Below are 21,340 nucleotides of genomic sequence, written 5' to 3' on the forward strand. Positions count from 1 at the left end.
TGAGAATTGTGATTGGAGTTCATGAAAAGGAAGAGGTTGATTGTCCGAGAGAAGTTGAGAGATCCATTTTAGACCGAGGGAATGCCAGGTTTTCCAATATAAGGATCGGTTACGGATTTTGAGGAGTTTATTATGCCAGATAGGTTGGGTGTGAGTGGAGGAGGCAGAGGGATATGTGGATAATATATATGGACGAAGAAGAGAGCAAGAGTGAGAAATGATCGGGGAACATAGGGATGATACCTTAGAGGAAAAGGAGAGAACTTCTTCGAATTCATAAGGATGAAGTAAAGAAGATTCTAATGTGAGCCATAGGGGGGGAATTTGAGGAAGATCAGAAGAAATCCACCTCATGGCTTGTTTTAAAGAAAATGCGTTGTGATATGATTTAAAGTGAGGGAATTTAACGCCGCCGAGGGATTTATCTTTTTTCAAGGAAGAAAGAGCTATCCGGGATTTTTTGCCTTTCCACAAAAATTTTAATAGAAGGGAGTCTATCGACTTGAAATAATGATCTGGGATACGGATGGGGATCATGGAAACAGAGTAGAGAACTAGGGGCGCTAGCATCATTTTGATGGATTCCAATCGACCCCACCAAGAAAGGAAGAGAGGGTTCCAACGATTTATCGATGTAGTGATTTTATTAGAGAGAGATTCGAAATTAAATTTAAGAGTGTCTGGAATACGGGGAGCAAACCAAATACCTAGATACTTAATCTTCGTGGGTTGCCAGGAAAAGCCAGAGGAATCAAAGAGATGTTTTTGACATAAAGGGTTTAAGGGTAGAATTTCGCATTTGTCGGTGTTGAGGCGATAACCTGAAACAGTTGAAAAAGAAGAAACTTGATGGAGGAAGGAAGGGAGAGTTGTTTGAGGGTTTGAACAATAAAATAAGATATAATCAGCGTAAACCGATAACTTAGCTTGTTTTTGAGGACTATATTGAAAACCAGTAATTGTATCATCGAGTCTGATTTTAGTTAAAAAGGGTTCTAAGGCTATAATAAACAAAAGAGGGGATAGGGGGCATCCTTGACGTACCCCTCTTTGAAGAGGAAAGTAATCGGAAATCATACCATTTGCAAAGATTGAAGCGTGGGGGCTAGAATAGAGTAAGGATATTAGAGATATGAATTTAGGGGGAAAACCAAACCATCGAAGTGCTTGAAACATAAAATCCCACCCTATCCTATCGAATGCTTTCTCAGCATCTAGGGAAATAGCAGCGAGGGGGGTAGAAAGGGAGGGAGCTTTACTCAAAATATTAAAGAAGACACGAGAGTTGTCTGATGATAGGCGACCTTTAACGAATCCAGACTGTTCAGGGCCTATAAGTTCTGGTAGTAAGGGATCTAATCGGAGAGCTATAATTTTGGCGAAGATTTTATAATCAGTGTTTACTAGTGATATAGGGCGATAATTTTTACAAAGGGTATGATCTTTATCTGGTTTAGGTATTAAACAAATTAATGCTTCTTGGAAAGTACCCTGAGAGGAGCCGGAAGCCGCAAAGGATTGGAATAACAAATGTAATTTCGGGAGAAGAAGGGGGGAAAAGTGATTGAAGAACTCAATGGTAAAACCATCGGGCCCTGGTGCTTTACCTCGACGAAGGATAGAGATTGCATGAGAGATTTCCGAAGGGGTAATGTCCAAATCTAATGAATGGAAGTCAAGATGAGAAGATTCTGGAGGAGGGATGTCTTGAATTTACGTAAGAAGATCATTAGGGTCGGGAATAGATTCGGGAGTGTAGAGAGTTTGGTAGAAGGAAACGAATTGAGCTAATATGTCCTTATCTTTAAAGAAAGATACACCAGCTGGGCCTTGTAAGGATTCAATTTTCGTTCTTTCTTTTTGTATCTTGAGATAATTGGCCAGAAGTTTGCCCATCTTGTTCTGTCCACCGTAATAGCGGGAATTGCATTTTAGAAGAGAATTTGAGGCGGCGTTGGTGGTATATTTATTAAAATCAAATTTGGCAGAAATAAGTTCACGAAGAGAAGATTCAGATTTTGAATTATAGTAAGCATATTCTAACTTCTTAATTTTATCTAAGAGTTGAGTTGATTTAGAGATTGATTGCTTTTTCTTTTGAGAGACGAAATTAATGATGAATCCCCGTGCAGCTGCTTTAAACGAGTCCCATATCATGACAAAGGAAGATTCTGGAAGATGGTTAAGAGTAAAAAATTTAGTAGAAAAATGTGTAAATTGGGTGCAAAAATTAGAATCATGGAGTAAAGAATTATTAAATCTCCAGCGGCCTGAGTGAGGGGAGTAGGGGATAAGGTCAATGTCCACAAAAACGGGAGGGTGGTCTGAAATTAGAATGGAGCCTATGTCTGAATGAATGGCGAGTTGTGCTAATGGTTTGCTGAGGAAGAGGTAATCAATACGTGATTGGGAGTGATGAGTGGGGGAATAGAAAGTGTATTCTCTGAGATCTGGGTTACATAGCCTCCAAATGTCAACTAAGGCATTATTCTGTATAGAAGAGACGAACTGGGAATGCATTTTGGAAGGAACAAATTTAACTTTTGAATTTCTATCTATAAAGGGGTCAAATACTTGGTTGCAGTCACCGCCTAGAATAACATATTGGTCATTGAGGGTAACAAGTTTATCAGAAATAGCAGGCCAGAACAATTTATCAACACCTGTAGGAGCATAAATATTGAAAATAACTATAGGGATTTTATCTATAAGAAGATTAACGATAACCCAACGACCATTATCGTCGCATTCTTGAGAAACAATTGAAACATTTAACTTTTTATGACAAAGTATAACTGTACCATTTTTCTTACCTATAGCAGGAGAGTAAAAAATGTGACCCACCCAACAACGCTTACGTTTGGTAGCCTCCAATTCTGTAAGGTGGGATTCTTGGAGGAGTGCTACATCTGCTTTAAGTCTGGTTAAATGCGTTAAAACTCTTTGACGTTTAATGGGGTTATTTAACCCCTTAACATTCCAGGTGACTACTCGGAATATAAAGTATCAGGAGAATGATATAAAAGAGAAGATGTATTAGAAAAGAAGTTGAGAAAGGCTGAGAAAAGTAGTAAGAATGCAAAAACGAATTTATGAGAGAAATAGAGAGAGAGAAAAGTTGAGAATAAGAGAAGTGAGAGATAGAGAAAAGAGTAAAGAAAGAAAATAGTAAGAGGAGTAATAGTAAAATAGGTAGCATAGAGAAAATAGGAAAAGGTAGGAGGAAAAGAGAAAACATACCAACAAATACAGCAGAAGAAGAGGGGTGACGACGCCAAAAGAGGACGACATCGACAACTGAAACTCACGCGACCGAACACTCGAGGAACCAGCATAGGAGCAATTGAGAAGAGCGAAAATACACCAGGGTGAGGTACGTGAGGAGGGGATCTGTAGGAAGACAAAAATTGAAAAGGGGAAGTTAAGGAGACATATGAGAACCAAATATATAAATGCACAATAATAGACACAATAAATGAGGATTAAGTAGAACCACTGGGATGAAGAAAACAATTAGATACATTAGGATACGAAAGAGATAAATACTGTTGTCAAACAGGGAAGACACATGAAAAATTAAACTGGTCTTGCAGTGTCCATGTTTTCGGCTTCATGAAAACGAAGAAACTCTTCAAGGGCGTGTGATTCTTCAAAAGTTGTGGTCTTTTCTTTGTAGGTCACCTTGAAGAGGCAAGGGTGAAGTAAGCCAAACCTGGCACCAAGATCCCGAAGTCATGGTCGTAAGTCAAGGAACTGCTTCCGACGATCAGCTGTTGGTTTAGCTACATCTTGAGAAAGATATAAACAATGACCTTCCCACATAATTTGTTTTTTCGCTTTTGCTGCAGAAAGTACTTGAAGGAGATCAGTATATTGCAAGAACAACATGATAACTCCGCGGGGTTTGGTGGAAACTTTCGGACCAAGTCTATGTGCGCGTTGAATGTTGAGGGAAGAAGAAGGAGGAAGATCTAGAATTTTCTGTAAGAAGGTTTGGAAGAATTCGGTTGGATTTGACCCTTCTGTGTGTTCCGGAAGATTATAAAGGCGTAGGTTATTTCTACGATTTTTATTTTCCAACTCTTCCGTCTGCCTTCTTAAGAGAGAAACATCCTTCTCTAACATCGAAATTCTTGCGCAAGAAGCCTGAAGAGATTCCGTAGATTGTTCCACCAAAAGAACCCTTGATTCAAGTGTAGACCATTTATCATGGAGAAATTGCAAAGTTTTGGTGGTTTCGGCCATGAAGGGTTTAAGCGCCCGAAGTTCTTCAAGGATAAGATCCATGGACGCTGAGTGCGACGAGGAACCTGGAGAGGGAGGGTCTTTCTTCAGACGTTTAGTAGAACCAGGTTGCAGAAGCTTACTGGAAATATTAGCTTTAGGAATTGCTCCCTGTGTAGCCTCTGGTTTATGAGGAGCTTGATCATCCATGGTATGCGTCGTAGAGTCAGAGTCTGAGGATTGACGAGAAATGACCTTGGGAGCAGTAAGCTTGAGGTTGCGCAATTTCCCCATATAAGGCAAGAGAAAAGTATAGCAGTGCTGCTACAGAATCCCAAAAAAGTTGATTATATGGAGAACTCTGCCTTAGAAGTATAACTTTGAAGGAGTATCAAAGGTTGCGTGAAGCAAGGAGCAAAAGTTAATTAGGTATAGCACTTGACCTCTTTTATATGAAAATCCTCTTCAAAGGAAGTAAAATAGAGTAGAGTACGCCAGAAGCATGGAAGCCGTGAAGAAAAGGCGCCAATCACGTTGAGAGGTCATTTAGTTGAGGAGGTAGGCTAGTGAAAACAACGTGGAGCCTCAAAGACACAGAGGACGAGAAATTGCAGCTTTATGAGCATGTTGTAAGAGCAAGTGGCTGATTGAGGCGGAGGATTCACAGAACAGTTCGTATGATGAGGTTCACATGAGTGAAAACCGCTGTTGAAAGGATCACGGTAAAAGAAAATGGCGGCCGCCAGAATAGCGAACCGCGTCACTTGGAAAAATAGCACATTCCGGTGGAATTGAGAGACAGGGAATATAGCGTCCTGCTCACCTCACATTCCGATTGCCGATTATGTGCAGTGGTCCGGAGAAGCCTTGGTGTATGTTGAGATAATTGCCGGTGCTCGAGCTTCGTCAGCGGAGCTTCGCCGTCAAGCCGCCATCTTGTGCGGCGCTCAAGCCACGCCGTCAATGTATAATCTGAACATGTGATGTAAAGCACTCTGACACCATGGATTAGGATGAGCATTGCTATAAAAGAAATAAAACAAAATAATGGTATTTTCATTGTTATTTCTGTAAATACAGGGCAGATCAACACATATTTGTGTAAATACTGGGACAGACCAACACATCTGACATTGTTACAGTGCATGCATATGTCTTATTTATAGGGACTGAACAAAGTCAAAAGCATGCCTCCCAAGTACTGTGAAGTAATAACAATATGTGTGCCTTTGTTTCCCCCCTATTGCATAAAGGTGTGGAACTCCCTGTAGCTCCCAGCCAGAATACTCCAACAAAAGGAGACCTGAAGGCCCCTTAACCTTTGCCTTTGTTATGGGCCCAGATGGACTCTGATAAGCCCTCTCCCCGAATGAACGTTGCTGCTCGGAATGAAAGCAGAAAAAAAATCACACCGGGATGACTTCAGCATATTTCCGTGTGTCCCAACTTCTTGGCAGGTGAAATGACATCACCCCTGTGAAAAGAGTGGGTAGACATTGTCTACCCGCGTATACCATCGACTTGTGGCCTGTTTGGAGTGCTTCCACTGCCCATCCAGATTTAAAGCAAGTATCAAATAGTATTCTGGGAATAGGAGACACATGGTTTAGTATCTTAATGAGTCTCACACATAACACTAGCCAGGGTAATCGGTGTAGCAGACAAACACAGAAGAACCCAAAAATGTACAACATTGTGAGGATACCCCCGTGTTTTGAAAGTGAATCAGCCAGGTTGATCCTGGGCGATCAATGAAGGGAGCAGTTACAGGGTTAATACTGTGAGAAGGGGAGGGGCTCAAACTATAGGCTACTAAAAGGCTTCCAAAATGTCCACAGTAACCATTGTGGCCTTCAAAGCTCATCGTCGAGCACCTTTCCTCTCACCACCCTCGACAAGTACAAAAGTCAAGTGTGCTAGGCTGAATCAACCGGCTTTGTAAAAACTAAAATTAAGGTTATAAATCTAACTGAGTTCTGAAAAAAAACTACTGTAGAAGATGCGCTGCGGAATGTGGAGTCTGGGCGCTTTTCATACACCTGCTAATTTGACCTCGCATCATCTGTTGTTGGTAAGAGGAGTCAGAGACACGTTTTAGAAGCACAAACATTTGCCACCAAAGATCACACCAACTGTTCAAAGAAACTTACATTCCATATTTTCTGTAACTCTCGACTTTGGAAACCAAAGGAAACACAATATAAACAGACAATGACACACTCAACCAATCTGGCTTGTAATGAATTCTTGAGTTACACGCAGGAGACACACAGTTGGGCCAGTGTAACATGCATGTAAAACAATGCAGTGGAGCATCACGGGTGTCACGTCACCTGTGACATAATAAGGCCAATGGCATTGTAACCATCTAATAAATGTTGTTTCTCTGTATTGTTGATCTCAGGTTTGGCAACAGATAGCTAAAGTTGCCTTTAGCCAGATGCTAAAAATGTCCATCTGTTTGCCTTTACACATAAACATTACACTTAATAAAACTATGGAGAAATGTTTATTTTGTTTGTTATAATTACTGTAAAATAGGTAGCCTAAATTTAAGCAATATATATATTAAGCAATAAGAATATTCTTTCTACGTGTCTTCGCCCATTTCTATTCAGTACAATTCTGCTTCAATGTTCAGTAAGTATAAACCGTCACTAGTATATTTTGTGGGTAACTTGCATTTATTTAGTTTATTACTTCATGCAGTTGACTTGAGTAAGACCTTTACTGTCTTGGTGACTACTGATAACATCCAGGAACACACAGCTTTTCAATAAAAGTTTTACACAGAAACCTGGAATGAGTATCTTATCTAAATGCATCACTTGTAGGTCAAGATCTGGTGGATTCTACACTCTCTAGTCTGCCATGCGCATCCCGCTGGCCCCATATGTTAATTAAACACATGGGGGTAGATTTACAAACATTTTGCGCTGGGTTAGCATCACAAAAGTGATTCTAACCAGTGCAAAATGCATTTTTTGCTATTTACTTTCCGGCGCAAAACTTGTTTTCCACTGGAAAGCACACTCAAAGTAGCGCAAAGCAGCTCGAAGCACTTCTCTTGGCGCAAAATTTTATTTACAAAGATTTGTAAACATGGTTTTGCGGCAAAAGTTAACGCCCCTTCAAAGGAGGTGCTAAGAGAAGAAATGGTTTAATTTCTCCATGCTTTTCTGACTTTGCATGCATGCTGCACTGTGCAGCCTGCATACAATGTGGGAAAAGCTTTCCATCGGGTCTAGGCATAGTATTTTTTACAAGTAAAGTACCCTTCCTGTACAAAACAGATGCTAGACTCATGCACACACCCTAGCGCTATGGTGCTAAGGTGTGTGCATGCACACGGCCGCTGAAATCAGTGCTGGCGCAAGGGAATGGGGTGGAGGGAGCCATATCTCTGATGATAAGGTGCTCTCCTGCTGCCTCCCCATTGCGCAACGCAGCACAGCCGTGCAGGGGGCTGCGCTGCATTGTGTGACTTTTTTGTAAATCTCCCTCATTGTGTGTTAATAGATGCACTCAACTAGAGAAAAAGCACTACAAGAACCAGGTCATTAGTTCGTCAGAAAGCTTTTCATGGAGGAAAGCCATAATGTGTAGATTTACAGATGAATTTTTGAAAGACATATCAGCAAATTATATAGTAGTGAACAGTTTTGATTGTACTGTAATTATCCTCCGCTGCCAGACCATAAGATTTGCTCTGCAGCCGAGTATGACAAGGATGATTCCTTTGAGGTGTAATTGGAAGTGTGCTGCTAGTGTTATGTTATTTAAATGGAGCTCTCAGTGCAGCTTTGCATTAGAGACTATTGTTGGTGTCACCTGCACCAAAGTGAGAGCCGACATCCAGTTCTCTATTTGAACAATGGTGGGAAACCAAAATGGGAGGATGTATCCAGATTTACTCAGATCCACCGTCGGGTAGTTTGATCACATTCAGTTTTGACTGTGCTCCAGAACGTTGGCAAGACATATGAAACCCTGTTCTTTGAGATATTGAGCTACTGTTGGATTTCAACTGAAAATGGTGGTTGTTATAATCCCAAGTTAGGCCCACATAGCGAAGCATTTCTTACATTGTCCTTACAATAACATTTCAGCTGTGACCTTTGGCTTGTGTTTGCGTGCACAACAATGTTGGATTAGTTTCCCTTCAAGTAAACTTGTTCACACATCTAGCTGCGCACCACATTATCACAATGCCCTGAACATCATGAACATGGTCTCTTTTGCACTACTTACAAATGTCATCTCTATCTTTATCCATAGGGAGACAGGGCTATCTACATATCCATAACATCATTAATCTATACACACATTGCAAGGCTGCTTTCTTTTATAAAAGATGAGCAGCCCAATAGATTAGTAGAGGAGGCAATTCAGCTAACACAGAGAGTCCCTACATGCTGAGACTTCACCACACAGCGGTCTGGCATCTCGTAAGGGTTGTCCAGTTTGTGACCAAGATGGGGTCCTTCATTCTATCCCACCAGGTAATAGGGTTAGATCGTCCATTGAGGGGATTCTTGGCTCTACACTTACACACACTCTGTGTACATTTAGAGTTGGGTTTGCATTGGAAGAGTACGCTTGATTACTGCCTTGTTATATATGCCTGCATATAAAAATTGTTTTAGCACCATGGTAGAACTACATCTATTATTCATGCTTTTGGTGCTTGTTATCATATGTATCTGCTTCTGTTTATAAATCATTGTGGCACGCATATTTTATGCAAGAATAACATTGGTTAAATAAATGTATTGAAAACGTCTCACTGTGTATTCCCTGAATATTTCTGAGAATAAGAGAGCAGGAGTGACTGAGCAAAAGGTTCTGTACTGTTTCCATGAACCCTGAGGGGTCAGGGTTGTTTTGTTCAGTGGATACCAAAAACCATTTGCTCCCTGGTTTGTTAGGGGGGCTTACAGTGGCACTGTGAGCTAGCTGGTTTATAGGTTGACATAACTTGCGGGGGTGTCCGGAATCAGTCCTGGCACCAAGCCCCTAGTTTATGTTGTCCAAACAAATGCACAGATTCTACAGATTAGTAGGAACTACATGACATGTCACTGCAAGTGTTGGTTAGGATCCTATTTAAAGGTCAAACCGAGTAGTTTAGTCATGCTTTCTCAGAGACCCCTACTCACATTTAAACCGGAGACGTCCGATGTGGGAAGGGAAACAAATCTGCTTCAGCTGAGGAGGTATTCCCTATGTATGGGCTGTGGGTAATTCAAGCTTTGAGGATTAGAAGTTCCCACATTGTGCATACCATATCTCTATAAATATTTTAACTAAATACTTCTTCTCTGACAATGACTGAACAAGCTGAGGATGTTGAAGCAGCTCTAAATATTACAGAAAAATGCAGACATGCAATTACTAAGAAATTATTACAACATTGCCTCCCGACAATAGGTGGAGATGTTACCTTTGTGGTTGAGGCACATGAAACATGCGGTACAGAGGTATTCTACTCCTAGGTTAAATTCCTGCCTGCAGATACACGTAGACAGTTGTTCAATTCTTACATCAAAGATCAACCACCTGGGACATAGAAGTCCCATTAACTTACCAAGAGCATAATATTTGGATTAAACGCGCTCTACCCCATACCAAAGAAAACGTAAGACTCGGTCTGCTCAGCAAGGAAGGAGCTACCTGGCTGCTCTTAGCTTCATGTACACCACATCCAGACATTGCTACTTTAACAGCTGCAGGAATGCAAACACTTAATAGAGATTTAGTAAAAATGTACATGAATCTTACACAATACACAATGAGAACATTGACAGTTCAACCTGCAAGGGATGAACATGCTGAAGAACCTCAAATTACTACTACAGGCATTAGCCCCCAAACACTGAACGCTGTAATTAGAAAGATTTCCACCAGCTGGGGGCAAATCCCATTCTGGATAGCACAGAAAACAGCAGAGCTTTGAAGCAGGTTTTCCCCATAAAGGCCCGCAGGAAAAACACAGAATACTAACAATTTGCTTGCCAATGGGGATGGCTCCCCGATAGAAGATTGTGTCGCTTGGGGTACAATCTTTGCTGCAGTTTATACCAGAACTCATGGTACCCCCTCTATAGCAGTTATACCTGATGAACTAAAAAAAATACCGAATGAGTACAGGACAGAGCCTGCCCTAGATCTGGGGATGAAACTGATAGGCAATTTAGCCCAGGCACCTGCCATTATGTTAAGTAACATAAAATGAGGGGCAGCTGCAGTGGCTATATGCTAATGCCTGGGAATATTCGCTCCAGTACAGCAGGAGCAAGAATTGCCTAAGATTATAGAAGATACATATGCTTAACTAGGTAGAGATAATCTGGGAGACAGTATTGGGAAACCAATGGTTGAGAGCAATTCTGAAATGGATAACTCTAAGCAAGCACCCGATCCTTCAAAGTAGAAATGGGATAATAAAAAATAAAATAAACGGAACAAAACACAGTCTCCTCAACAGGAACACACCAAGAGAAAATACAATTTGAGAAACCGTGACAATATTAGGAAGCCTGAAAGATATCAGGAAACTGATACACTTTCCTCTCGTTCCTTTCAGAAGTCATCCGAAAAACGTTTTGAGAGAGACGGATGGTCAGAGCACAGATCAGAAGAATGAGTCAAGCCAAAAGGGAGACACATCACACTTCGGACTACATCATAAAACAGGGAGACAAACAAAAGGCTTCTAAACCTCAATTTAAAAAGAAGAAGGGAGCTGGCATTAAAATTAGAAATGCCCAAGCTACTGAGGACTCTGCTGCAGAATGGGGAATGGGCAGTGACTTTGCAAGACAGTGCGGCAGAGGTCACAATAGCTTGCCGGAACCTAATTGCTTATCTGGCAGCAGTAGCGCTGAGTAAGCATATCACAGTGGAAATAACCTAAACAAGGGTAAGTGTCCCACATCGTTTGAACGAAAAAACACTCCAAATTGAGGGGGACATACCCAGGTAAGTGAAAGGTCTCTTACACCATTCTTTTGGCCGAAAAGGATTGGCCACCTGATTTGGTAGTGGATTGCCCAATGGGAGAAGAAGGTATTTTACCTGCTTTCTCTGACCCTATACCAGAATCAGTTAAGAATTCATGCGTTGGTGGCTAAGATGGCAGCCTGAGAGGACGCTGAATCGCCTCCTCCAGTCCGGAACCCAATATAGCCCAAATACCTGCGTGCAAATCCCCAGCGAAGTCGGCGATCGCCACTGTTGGCCGGCAGACCTGCTTAGCCCGCTCTTGGTTCGGACTAGAGGTCCAGGAGAGCCCACAGAGCGCCATTCCGTCGGGGACCCGAGACCTGCCCGAGAGCTGCGGTGTCATGGCGGCAGAACTACGGAAGGACGAACGCTGAGCTCCGGAGGCGGGAGCAACGAGGTCTCTGCCGCTGGTCGAAGGCAAGACACAGAGAGACCCGAGGGCAGCCAGGACCCAGTCCGTGAAGGTAGGTTCCACCACGGGTAGCACCGCAACGCAGGCGGTGGGGTTGGCGGTGACCCGCGAACACTGCCCAGGAGCCGCGCAAATTGAGGCCCGGGTTTCGGGCCTGGGGAAAGCAGCAAAGCAGGCCTCACAGCGCCTCAGAAACAGCAGCGGGCCCCAATGAGCGGACCCTATGCCCAGAATCAGCACCAAGGCAGCGACGCGGACCCCTGCAGCGGGAGAGCATAGAGAATATGCGCTGAAGGTGCAGGGACCAACGTCGACGGCGTGGCCCTGCGAGAAAATCGAGGCCCAGACTTGGAGACCTACAGCACAGGGCAGACACCCAGAAGGCCGCAGCCTACCCGGATATCCCGAGAACTCACGGGGTTGGGACTGCACAGTGCTATAAGCAGCCCGGGGAAGGAGCAAGCGTACACAAGGTGAGGAGAGGCACGGAGGTTCCGGGGGTGCCCAGTGACTAGACACAACAGAAAGGGCCCGGGCCCACCGGGGGAAGTGCAGGATCAGGGGGAGGTGACCCCCCCTTGTGAAGTGACCCCACTGAAGAAATACGGGCCAATTGCAAACGGCCAAACTGCACCTAGACCTGCCTGGCCGTCTTGGGGGAGCGTCACTGGTCACCGCAGACCCGGTCGGTGGACAGAACATAGTGAGAATGCCAACAAGGGGCCCAGAGGAGGCCGCACATTTACAGATATGCTTACCAAGACGATGGAGGGGCCCCCATCACCAAGGGCTTCCTCGAGTCCCTCCTCAATTCCCTGAGGGAGGACTTTCAGACCCTGAAGCAAGAACTGGCCGGGGAACAGCGCAAACTCCGCCGCGATGCGGACAGCCTGTGGGATAGAGTAGTGACGGTGGAGGAGGCGGTCCAGACACAGAGCGAGGAGGTGGAACATCTACAACAAGAGGTCATCCATCTCCGGGAGCAGCAGGTGGACCTCCAAGCACATGCGGAGGGCCTGGAGAACCGCTCCCGGAGGAATAACATTGGCATCTGGGGAGTGCCATCTAAAGCGGAGGGGAACGGCGCAACCGAATACCTACAGGGTTTGTTCAAAGACTTTATAGGCGAAACTGCAGACTTTGAAATCTGCATAGACAGAGCGCACAGTGTTGGCCTGGCAAGACATCTTAGCCTTTCTACCTGATTTCCCCTTGAAGGAAAGGATCTTCAAGGAAGCCCGGCTGAAACAACCCCTTCACTTTCAGGGCTACCCGGTGGCCTTGTACGGAGACCTCTGTGCCATCACCCTGCAAAAGCGTAAAGCCTTACGGGTGGCCACACCGTTCCTGCGGGACAACGGGATCCCCTACTCCTGAGGTCATCCCTTCCGGCTAGTCTTTAAATGGAAAGGAGCCCTGCACCAACTCCGCTCCCTTCGGGACACTTGCACACTACTGGGAATCGACCCTGAGGAGGACGAGCACGAGGGCAAAACATCACTGTGGCGTTTCTCAGGAGGGGCCCAAGTAGCAAACAAGAGGCGAATGGCAACGAGTGGGGCACCAACGCTTCTCGAGGGCGGAACTTAAACCGGATCCGACGACCATGACTCAGGAACAAGCGGCGGCCATACAAGAGGTGGTCAAGGAAACGACGGCCGTGCATTGAGGCAGCATCAACACGGGATTTGCATTCATCGCTCTACGCCCATACGGGCTAGTGGGCTGGGCGGGGGGCAATCGAGGTCGCCACTGCCACACTACCCTCCATACGACTTTACCACAGGCCTGAACTGGTTTCGATAGGCCTGGAACTATGGTTTGCAGTTTGGGGTTCCCAGTTGGGGTTAGGGGTGGGGGGAGTTGGAGTTTGGGGGAGCGAGGTTGAGGGTAGGAGGGCGGCGGGTGTGGAGGTTCAGGGATTGGGGGGCACAGTTGGGGATCGGGTTGGGGGGAGGAAGGGCTCCGGTGTGGTGCACTGTAGGCAGCGCAAGGAGGGTGGTACGGCTAGAGATGCCTAGGAGCGACGAGACATTCACCCGCAATGCCCAGGCGACTGACTCCACTTTGCAGATCATCTCCATCAATGTCAAGAAGCTTAACAACCCCATCAAATGCAGGGCCGTCTTATCCTTCCTGGAAAACTCCAGGGCGGAGATATGCCTACTACAAGAAACGCACCTACTGTCCAAAGACTGGCATTGCATGCGATCTAGGGCATTTCCAACACAATACTATTCCTCCACCACAGAGAAAAAAGCTGGAGTAGCCATTCGGTTTGCGCGCCACTTCAAGGACTTGATGGGGGACAAAGTTGCAGACATTGAAGGGAGGCTCCTCGCTAACAAAACTCAACAGGGAGGGTGGTCAGCCGTGATCGGGTCGATATATGCACCCAACACCAAACGGGAATCCTTTCTCACAGGGGTCTGGCAGATATGCTCACTCACAACATCAAATCCACGTTAGTTGGGGGTGACATTAACCTAGTGATGGACTCCCACAAAGACAGGTCGGGCCATAGATTCGGTTCCACAGGGGCGATCTCTAAAGAGGGGGAGTAATGGTTGGAAAGTAGGGGATTTGGAGACCTCTGGAGGATGATACACACAGATAGCCCGGGATATACTTTCTACTCACACGTACATCACTCATACGCCCTATAGACCATTTCCTGGGATCCTCGGAAGTGGCGTCTCTGATCGCGGACACTGATGTCGTCCCTGCAGCACTCTCTGACCACGACGCACTAGCGCTACACATACAAGTTCCCAGAACCAAGTTACGGAAAGGTAAATGGCACCTTAAGGAAACTCTCTTGCACCGTAAAGGGGTCACACAACAAATCCACATGTGCATCACTGAATATTTAGCTACAAACGACACAGCAGACATATCATTGACAGCGCTGTGGGGGCATTGAAGGTGGTGGTACGTGGGGAGCTAATTGTGATAGCAGCAGCTGAGGCCCGGGAACGCCGAGATAAAAGGCAGACACTGTCTGACCAAGTGCTTGAGCTCAAGCGGGTCCATAGCAGTACAGGTGCCCCAAGGATATGGCGCAAGCTTAAAGCAAAGTGGTACAAAAGGGGGTGGTGATGGACGGAGCATCTGAACCAATCAAACACTCACACCCAGTCAACAGATCTGGGTTTATTCCATCACCTTTCTTTATCCCACTCTGCCACCCCAGTTCAGACATGGCCATATGCAAATCAGTCTGACCCTGTGCCTCATGGGAACAGTCCAGCACGAACTGCCAAGCCATGCCTTCCCTGGACCGGAAACAAGCTTCTGAGGACCGGTTTCTGGCATTTCAGCCGTCTTCAGCCCGGCTTGCTTGAATCCAGTGGCAAAGTGAGCAAGGGACTCAAGTCTGAGCATACCCAGCCAACTTATGGAGAACAAAGCTGTACAAAAGGGGGTGGTGATGGACGGAGCATCTGAACCAATCAAACACTCACACCCAGTCAACAGATCTGGGTTTAATCCATCATCGTTCTTTAGTCCACTCTGCCACCCCAGTTAAGACATGGCCATATGCAAATCAATCTGACCCTGCGCCTCATTGGAACAATCCAGCCCGAACTGCCAAGCCATGCCTTCCCTGGGCCGGAAACAAGCTTCTGAGGACCGGTTTCTGGCATTTCAGCCATCTTCAGCCCAGCTTGCTTGAATCCAGATGCAAAGTGAGCAAGGGACTCACATCTGAGCATACCCTGCCAACTTATGGCGAACAAAGCGGTACAAAAGGGGGTGGTGATGGACGGAGCATCTGAACCAATCAAACACTCACACCCAGTCAACAGATCTGGGTTTAATCCATCACCGTTCTTTAGCCCACTCTGCCACCCCAGTTCAGACATGGTCATATGCAAATCAGTCTGACCCCGTGCCTCATGGGAACAGTCCAGCCCGAACTGCCAAGCCATGCCTTCCCTGGACCGAAAACAATCTTCCGAGGACCGGTTTCTGGCATTTCAGCCGTCTTCAGCCCGGCTTGCTTGAATCCAGTGGCAAAGTGAGCTAAGGGACTCACATCTGAGCATACCCTGCCAACTTATGGTGAACAAAGCGGTACAAAAGGGGGTGGTGATGGACGGAGCATCTGAACCAATCAAACACTCATACCCAGTCAACAGATCTGGGTTTAATCCATCACTTGTTCTTTAGCCCACTCTGCCACCCCAGTTCAGATATGGCCATATGCAAATCAGTCTGACCCTGTGCCTCATGGGAACAGTCCAGCCCGAACTGCCAAGCCATGCCTTACCTGGACCGGAAACAAGCTTCCGAGGACCGGTTTCTGGCATTTGAGTCGTCTTCAGCACCGCTTGCTTGAATCCAGTGGCAAAGTGAGCACGGGACTCACGTCTGAGCATACCCTGCCAACTTATGGCGAACAAAGCGGTACAAAAGGGGGTGGTGATGGACGGAGCATCTGAACCAATCAAACACTCACACCCAGTCAACAGATCTGGGTTTAATCCATCACCGTTCTTTAGCCCACTCTGCCACCCCAGTTCAGACATGGTCATATGCAAATCAGTCTGACCCCGTGCCTCATGGGAACAGTCCAGCCCAAACTGCCAAGCCATGCCTTCCCTGGAATGGAAAGAAGCTTCCGAGGACCGGTTTCTGGCATTTCAGCCGTCTTCAGCCCGGCTTGCTTGAATCCAGTGGCAAAGTAATGTAATGTAATGTAAAATGTAATGTGAAAATTATTTCTAAAGCGCAACTAACACCTAGCGGTTTCTTGGCGCTCGAGCAACAGGGGGAAAACAGTCCGCAAGACGAAAGGCGTTAGTGATAAGCATTACAGAACAAGTGAGTTTTGAGAAGGGACCTACAACGTGCATAGGGAAAGGCAGATCTAATGCTTAAAGGGAGTGAATTCCAAAAGGAAGGAGCAAGAAATGAAAATCTCAATCCTCCATGTTTCTTACGTTTAAAAACCGGGACCTTGAGTAGGGCCAGGTAGGAGGAACTAAGATTACGAGAGGGAACATAAGGGTGTAGTAGTGAAGAAATAAAAGATGGACTCGCACCGGCGAGGGACTTAAAAATAGTACAACCTAGCTTAAATTTGCACCGCTCGGACACGGGGAGCCAGTGGAGGGACTTTAACCACATCGATGCTATGCATTTTCCCCTGCTGTGCTGGGGATGATCCAAAGTAATGGTTTCATGACGAGCTCAGCTCGTCATCAGTGTACGAGGCAGGTGTTAACAAAGGACTAACATGTTGGTGCCTAGGTTGATGATGAATGAGGCGTGCAGCCTGGTTCTGAACGAGCTGCAGCCTCTTCAATAAATAGGCCAGAATACCTGCATAAAGGGAATAGGCATAGTCAATCCTCGAGATGACTAAAGCTAACAGGTCTAGGATGAGGGCCTCAGTGGTCAAAAAACGGGTTATCTACTGGACTTTTCGCAGCTGGAAGAAGCTAGACGAGACTACAGCAGTGATCTGGGGCTTCATTGTGAGATCATTGCTGATGATAACTCCCAGACTTTTTGCTGAGTTGACTGGACTAGGGGGAAGACCTAAACTCACAGGCCAAAAAGTAGATTTCCATGGGTTGGCAGCTCCCCCGACAAGAACCAGTTCTGTCTTGTAGGGGTTAAGCTTGAGGTGGTTGACCCCCATCCAGTCACTGATGCGACAGAGGGTAGACTGGAAATTAAAAATGGACTCCGCCGAGCCATCAATGTTAAAAATCAACTGAATGTCATCCGCGCAATTAAACGCGGTGACATGATTGCCTCGCAAGGACCGGATAAGGGGGGTCAGGTATAAATTAAAAAGAAGAGGGGATAAGGAGAAACCCTGCGGGACGCCACATGTTGAACTGAGAGAATACAAATCAGTCTGACCCTGTTCCTCATGGGAACAGTCCAGCCTGAAATGCCAAGACATGCCTTCCCTGGACCGTAAACAAGCTTCCGAGGACCGGGTTCTGGCCTTTCAAAACAATGGATTCAGGCCCAGATCTCTGTACTGGGGTGAATGTAGGGGTGAATGTATAACATTGTTCAGCATTCTGTCCATCAACTGTTGTTTTTGCATTTGTCACCTCGAGTGGGATGGGTATGCTCAGACGTGAGTCCCATGCTCTCGACACCACTGGAGTCAAGCTATCCTGGCTGAAGACGGCTGATAGCCAGAAACCGGTCCTAGGATGCTCGATTCCAGTCCAGGAAAGACATGGCTTGGCAGTTCGGGCTGGACTGTTCCCATGAGGCACAGGGTCAAGGCTGATTTGCATATGGCCATGTCTGAACTGGGGTGGTGTGGAGTGCAAAAAAACGATGGATTTAGGCCCAGATCTCTGTACAGGGGTGAATGTATGAGATTGTTCTGCATTCTGTCCATCAACTGTTGTTTTTGCATTTGTCACCTCGACTGGGATGGGTATGCCCAGACGTGAGTCCCATGCTCTCCACACCATTGGAGTCAAGCTATCCTGGCTGAAGAGGGCTGATAGCTAGAAACCGGTCCTAGGATGCTTGATTTCGGTCCAGGAAAGACATGGCTTGGCAGTTCGGGCTGGACTGTTCCCATGAGGCGCAGGGTCAAGGCTGATTTGCATATGGCCATGTCTGAACTGGGGTGGTGAAGAGTGCAAGAAAACAATGGATTTAGGCCCAGATCCCTGTACTGAGGTGAATGTATGACATTGTTCTGCATTCTGTCCATAAACTGTTGTTTTTGCATTTGTCACCTCGAGTGGGATGGGTATGCTCAGACGTGAGTCTCATGCTCTCCACACCATTGGAGTCAAGCTATCCTGGCTGAAACGGCTGATAGCAAGAAACCGGTCCTAGGATGCTTGAGTTGGGTCCAGGAAAGACATGGCTTGGCAGTTCGGGCTGGACTGTTCCCATGAGGCACAAGGTCAAGGCTGATTTGCATAGGGCCATGTATGAACTGGGGTTGTGTGGAGTGTAAAAAAACGATGGATTTAGGCCCAGATCTCTGTACTGGGTTGAATGTATGACATTGTTCTGCATTCTGTCCATCAACTGTTGTTTTTGCAAGCTTAAAGCAGCCTGGGCCCAACTGGCGAGCCTTGACCTGGACCGAGCAGAATATGCGGCACTACACCTGTGCCACACCTATAACGTGGGCGGAGATAGGACAGGCCGCCTGCTAGCCAGCAACTCAAAGCCAAGGTCCTTCGCTCGAAAATCACATCCATCCGGGATACTAGCGGGCGGGAGCAGCAGGACTACGAACAGATCGGCGAAACGTTTCAAGCCTTTTATGCGTCGATATACACTGCAGAGCCTAGCCGGAATGAAGGGAAAGCAGACGCGTATCTTAAGACAGCGGCCATCACGGCCCTCAACGAGGTAAGCGCGCTCTCTCTTGAGGCACCGATCAGGACACGAGGTCATTACTGCAATAGCGCGACTTAAACTGCTCAAGTCGCCAGGACCGGACGGCTTCTCGGGGGGCTTCTATAAAACGTTTTGCCCTCTGATAGGCCCGATACTGACTAGACTATTTAACTCTTTCGAGGGTCCAGGCTCCATCCCCCGTTACATGCTAGGGGCCGACGTAATCATCCTGCCGAAACCAGGGGAGGACAAGACCAATTGTGCAGCCTATAGGCCAATGTCACTGCTCAACCTAGACCTAAAGCTATTTACAGGCATACTGGCCGCGAGATTGGGCCCATGCCTTCCAGGCATCATCGAACCTGATCAAGCAGGATTTATCCCCAATAGACAATGTGCAGACAACACGAAACGCCTGCTGCATGTTATAGACAAGGCCCACTTCAATGATTCGGACGCGGCCCTCGTATGGGTCGACGCTGAGAAAGCGTTTGACAGGGTCGACTGGGGGTACTTAGATGCCACCCTGGCGCGCTTCAGGGTGGGAGAACGCTTCCGTACCTGGGTCGCTAGTTGTTACGCTGCCCGCAAGCGGTCATTAGGGTTAATGGGGTGTGTTCCAAACCATTTGACATCCAAAGAGGGACCAGACAGGGGTGTCCCCTCTCTCCATTGCTCTTCGCCCTCTACATCGAACCGTTCGCACAAAAGGTCAGGGACAACCCAGCGATTGCCGGAGTCAAGTTTGGGGGGAAGCACAGACCATAAGCCTCTACGCTGATGATATCCTTGCTGCATTGGAGGACCCTATTAATTTGATCCCAGCCTTTTTATCGGAAATGGAGACATTCAGGCAAGTTTTGGGGTTTAAAATAAATGTCGGAAAGTCTCTGATTCTACCGCTTGGGCGTAATGCTCGGGCATCTAGCAGACTGCCTCACAACCTAGAGGGGTTTTCCTCCAGCATGTCGGTTCCCTATTTGGGCATATCACTAACACCTAGTACGGCACAAACAGTGGACCAGAACTTCTCGACCCTCCTTAGTCAATTACTGGGCGACCTAAGAAGATTGCGCTAACACTCGCTCTCCTGGTTAGGGCGCGTGGCATCAATTAAAATGTCTCTGCTGCCAAGAGTCCTATATCTATTCCAGACACTGCCTGTCACACCTCCAACTGTCTGCTAACAAAACTTCAGGATGCCATCTGACAATTCGCCTGGGCCGGCAAGAGCCCGCGGCTACGCAGGGACCTCACCGGACACACCACGTCGGTGGGCGGGCTGGGAGTTCCGGACCTCCAGAGATATTTTCAAGCGGCACAACTCAGATATCTCTTGGAATGGCACCGCCCTGAATCTGAAGAGAGATGGCTGTTCCAAGACCAGGCAATGGCCCAAATGCCATTGTGGTGGATCCCCTTCCTTAGGCGGCAGGATCGGCCCACATACATGAAGAAATCACCTATCACTCGCACTATATTGCAGGTGTGGGACAAGGTGGCGGTTACTCTGGGACTCACTACTTTTCCATCGCCATTGACACCCTTATTCGACAACCCAGCCTTTGAACCGGGTAGGGTTCATGGATCGTTCCCTCACTGGAGGTCATCGGACTGTAGGTTGGCTGGTCACCTTTTCGATCTAGAAGCCTTTATGACGCTGCAATCCCTACAGGACACCTACGCGCTTACGTGGATTCCGCGCTTCCAATACTGTCAAATTTGTCACTGGCTCACGAGCAGGGGCATGTTACCACAGGTCAGTAGACACCTCACCCCGATTGAAAAATGGCTCCACACCAAGAAGTCAGATAAACAGGCGATAACAGAACTATACAAAATGCTATGCTCCCCTCCTCGCGCTCAGCGGGTCAGAAGAGATGGGAACGAGAAATAGGCCGATCTCTCACTGACAAAGAGTGGCAAGACATATATTACAGGGCACACCACACCGCTAGGAATGTGGCTAGCAAGGAATCAGCAGTCAAGATTGCTTACTATTGGCACCTGACACCGGCACGACTTTACCAAAGTAACACGTGTCGCGATCCTTTGTGTTGGAGAGGGTGTGGCCACATAGGCACTCTAACTCACATACTGTGGAAATGCACAGAGGTGCAGGAATTCTGGGAACAAGTAATTTAGGACATTGACAAATACTTTGAAACCGAAATCCAGAGTTTCCTGGCTTACACACTGCTGGGATTACCCAACAAAATCACCTTCCCACTCAAATCACTCAGAGGCAAACAAATGGGTCTGGCAATGGGGGCGGCGACACTGCACGTCCTATTGTTATGGGGCTCCACATGGAAACCCACACACACTGGGTGGCTTCACAGGCTGTGGTACACG

Source organism: Lissotriton vulgaris, chromosome 7 (assembly GCF_964263255.1).
Source record: "Lissotriton vulgaris chromosome 7, aLisVul1.2, whole genome shotgun sequence".
Lineage (NCBI taxonomy): Eukaryota > Metazoa > Chordata > Amphibia > Caudata > Salamandridae > Lissotriton > Lissotriton vulgaris.